This window comes from Micropterus dolomieu, linkage group LG03 (genome assembly GCF_021292245.1).
Source record: "Micropterus dolomieu isolate WLL.071019.BEF.003 ecotype Adirondacks linkage group LG03, ASM2129224v1, whole genome shotgun sequence".
NCBI lineage: Eukaryota > Metazoa > Chordata > Actinopteri > Centrarchiformes > Centrarchidae > Micropterus > Micropterus dolomieu.
Genome location: NC_060152.1, coordinates 33,852,162 through 33,856,712, shown reverse-complemented (window position 1 = coordinate 33,856,712; position 4,551 = coordinate 33,852,162). Strand labels below are relative to the sequence as shown.

The 4,551-nt window shown below is 45.7% G+C and overlaps 1 protein-coding gene across 6 annotated transcripts in view; it reads left to right on the top strand.

Moving 5' to 3' along the window:
- Positions 1-4,551, top strand: part of LOC123967618 (collagen alpha-6(VI) chain-like) — a 37,711-nt gene that overhangs the window by 13,731 nt on the left and 19,429 nt on the right. The gene's annotated exons all lie outside the window — the stretch shown is intronic.

Below are 4,551 nucleotides of genomic sequence, written 5' to 3'. Positions count from 1 at the left end.
GTGTCGTCAGCGAACTTCAGGAGTTTGACAGATGGGTCTCCTGAGGTGCAGTCGTTGGTGTAGAGGGAGAAGAGCAGTGGGGAGAGCACACACCCCTGGGGGGCGCCAGTGCTGATAGTCCGGGTGCTGGATGTGATGTTCCCCAGCCTCACCTGCTGACTCCTGTCAGACAGGAAGTCTGTGATCCACTGACAGGTGGAGGCTGGCACAGTGAGCTGGGTGAGTTTGGTGCTGAGAATGTCCGGGATAATGGTGTTGAACGCCGAGCTGAAGTCCACGAACAGGATCCTTGCATATGTCCCTGGAGAGTTGAGGTGTTGCAGGATGTAATGCAGTCCCAAGTTGGCTGCATCATCCACTGACATGTTAGCCCTGTAGGCAAACTGCAGGGGGTCCAGCAGGGGGCCTGTAATGTCCTTCAGGTGGGCCAACACCAGTTTTTCAAATGACGTCATGACTGCAGATGTCAGGGCGACAGGCCTTTAGTCCAGAGATGGAGGGTGTTTTTTAGGGACCGGGATGATTGTGGAGCATTTGAAGCAGGAGGGAACTTCACACAGCTCCAGTGATCTGTTGAAGATCTGAGTGAAGATGGGGGCCAGCTGGTCCGCACAGATTTTCAGGCACAATGGTGAGACACCGTCAGGTCCAGGAGCCTTCCTGATCTTCTGCCTTTGGAAGAGGTGGCTCACGTCCTCTTCTCAGATCTTGAGTGCAGGTGTGAGGTCAGAGGGGGAAGGTGACTGTTTAAAGATGGCGTTGGAGTGGGGGAGAGGTGTGACTCTGTGCTTTTCAAACCTACAGTAGAAACCATTCAGCTCGTCTGCCAGTCTTTGAGTACCAGCAGTGTTGGGGGATGGTCTCTTGTAGTTGGTGAGTGTCCGTAGGCTTCTCCACACGGACGCAGGGTTGCTGGCTGCAAACTTGTGCTTTTGCAGCGTAGCATCTCTTTGCAACTTTGACCTCTTTAGTCAGAGTGTTCCTGGCCTGGTTGTACAGGACTCTGTGCAGGGTTTTTGTTTGTTGTATGTGCGGAAGGTTTTAGTCGGCACACACATGTCCTCACAAAAACTGATGTCACAGTGTCAGTTAGTTCGTCCAGGTCAGTGGCTGCAGCCTCAAAAACACTCCAGTCAGTGCAGTCAAAGCAGGCCTGTAACTCCAGCTTTGACTCGTTGGACAGTGATCAGAGAGTCCCAAGGCTGCACGGGGAACAGAGCGATAGGCGTCCTTTAATGTTGTTACTCTGGGAAAGTTCCAGGTTCGATCAGGAGCGGTGTAATGGTGTTAGCAGGTGAAAGTCCGATGTTTAAGAGCTCTTCTCTGGTAAAACTTACCAGAGAAAGTTACCTTAAGAGAGGGACGGCAGAAAACAGAATTAATAAACAAAAAAACAAAAAGCACTGCGGAGTGTAATCCAGAGGCTGCCATCTTGCGCGGCGCCATCTTGTCTATAATGAGTAGAAATTGACCTTTTCTACTGTTTTTGTCGTGTATATTTGTTGTGTATACTGAACCTAGAACGCACTTTGGTCAACTAGGTTTGTTTTTAAACTTGAAATTGAACTCTACACTGAGCTCATGCCTGAATAGCCTGTGTCCTCTCTCCACCAAGCCTGCTCACCTGAAGCAGTCCCACCCGTGGCTAACTGATACCATCTGTAAGCTGTGCACTGCCAAAGACCCTGCCGACCTTAAGGGCTACCAAATGCTCCTATCCTCCTTTTCAACAAGCATCAGTGCTGCCAAAACTGCGTTCTATAATGACAGAATTAGCAGTGCCACTGACTCACAGACATTATGTTACACTTTTAAATCACTACTAAATCCTCCACCACCCCCAAACCTGTCTGCTGATACCTTTGCCGCCTTCTTCACAGGCAAAGTGGCGGCTATAACTAACCAATTCTCTAAATCACCCAGAATCAACTGTTCTATTCCCGCTCTGGTCAGCTCCCACTCTGTGAGCACGGCACAAGAAAACCTACCATGTAGCAGTCCTTATACACGTCTCTCTCCATCTCCCTCGGGAAATGATCCATATCGGTCTGGTTTGAAACAGCTCTTCTGTCAGTAACAGAAGCCCTAAGGTCAGCTAAAGCTGCAGCCCAGTCCTCGGTTCTTATCCTGCTTGACCTATCAGCTGCCTTTGACACAGCCATTCACAGGATCCTGCTATCTGCACTATGCAGGGTCTCTGGGGAGCTGCTGGGCATTAATTAATTTGTGCATTGGAGTCCGGGGGAGGCATGTCCTCATTGGCTTGGAGGTTTTGCTTCGTTGGCCTCAGATCCATGCTTCCCCATTTCTCTGTGGGATGGTTGTCGGACTCCTCTGGAGACTGAGGTGTAAGTTAGTTTTCGGGATGTGCAGTGTGGGTGCGGGGCAGGGCTGTGCTCCGGTTTATTCTAGGCTTGTGCCTGGAATTTTCGGCCCTTGACGTGACATGCAGCTGGGCTTGTTGATTTTGCCTCGTTGCTGGTTTGGCTGGCGTTGCACGGAAGCCTGGGGGCGTTTGCTCAACAACCTCTGTGTATAAATTTATCATTCTTAATCATTTTATTAATTATCCTTACTCACTTTTATTCTTTTTACCTAGATGAGCCTTGTTTTTACTTAAAAGTGCTGTATTGTAGTCATGAATACAGGAACAAGCTCACTGTGGTTAGATCCTTGAGTAGGAGTATTGACTGCAGATGCTGTGATTATGCACGCTTTGTTCTACTGTTTTCTACTGATTATGACTACAGGAGGGACTACAGAGGTCTAAAACTGCTGACGCTGTAACTATGGATGTTTTAATCTACTGATATTAAGACTACATGTTTAATTACTGATTAAGGGTTTGTTTGATTATCAGCTTTCAACCTCTGATTATTATAGCCTGTGTGAACTTTGAATGAACTTGCTGAACGAAAACACGACAGATAGATGAACTAAAACACATCAGAAACTGGGTGTATAGGAACACGAAAGATAGATGATTAGAGAAAACACGACAGATAGATGATTAGAGAAAACACGACAGATAGATGATTAGAGAAAACACGACAGATAGATGAACTAAAGCACGGCAGAAACTGGGTGAGCAGAAACGCGACAGATAGATGGTGAACAGGAACACGACAGACGCAGCCAGCACTGTATCAAGACTACTGTATGAAATCAAGCAATAATGAAAGATGCAGCAATTACATATGTTATTCTTGTATTAATTTTTTAAGAAATACAATTGTGTGTCAAAATGCATGTCTAACTTTTGAAAAAATACGGTGAGATTGAAGTTGAAACATAATGGAAAACTTCTTATCCAGGAATGTCAGGCCAACACAGAGGTGAATATAAGGCGATTTCTGCTGACCACAGGTCAACACCATCCTCCGACCTGCAGGGATGTTGTACAGGTTTATCTGTCCTGTATTGGAATAAACTCTTTTGCACCGACTCTTGACCGTCTTCAGAGAAGTTTTTGACTGCACACACTCACACATAGACACAAACAAATTTAGATTGTCCCTGGTAGAATTATTCTTGATGCCATTACTTATTTAAATTAATTGAAATTTATTATTCCAGCTCTCATGGCTGGGCTATGTTGCTTATTTATTGTGCTTGACTGTTTCTTGTTTTCATTTCTCTCTTAGTTGTCTTCCTATGTCAGCTGTTTATTGATGGTGTTCGCCTGGGGCCTGCACCACGAAGCGAGTTCAACATACCCAGGATATGTTTTTGTTATCTGGCTTCACTAACCCCAACAATCGCGATCGGGATAAGCGGTACCACGAAGCTGGTTATCAAACCCAGGGTTTCCCAATCCGTCCGGGAGCGCGTTCACATAAAAGAGGCAGTATTGGCAGCAGATGACTAATCGCAGACATGAAAAAGTCCACTGGCAGCAGCACGTCATATTTTATGAACAAGGATTAAACTGTAACACAACAGAAAAACGACAGTAGCACGTCTGCATCTGACACATGCAGGGAGACAGTGTGAACACCTAAATGAACAGTAGTCTATAATATTGCGTTGATGTTTATGAGCTGTATGAAAATATCAGCCTTATTCTTTCAGCTCGGCTGTGTGTCGTCCTTTCCACATTAAAAGACACGGGTCGTTCCCCCTCACTCACAAGTGTCCAAACATTGTTCTAAATTAACTTCATAAAGCAATGAAATGAAAACTCCATTCATGCCATAAAATGTGCTCAAATAGTGGTTAAAAGACTGAATCTCTACTGAAAACTCACCCTTTGTGCCCACATCGCAAAGGTGGGGCGGAACATAGCCTACAGTCTCTGTTGTAGGCCTAAGAAAGCTATAGTAACTTAAATAGATAGCCTACGTTCATATTAAAATTTAGTATTTCAATATCCCTACCAAACTGCTCATAATATTCAACCTCACATAAGTTAGCCGGTCAGCATAAGTTACTGTGGAGATCTACCCCGGTAAGAAGTGAACCACCTTCGTGGTACTGAAAACCCAGGGTTAACCCCGAAGTTACCTGGATAAGCTCAAATGCTTCGTGGTACAGGCCTCTGGTTGTCTTTTT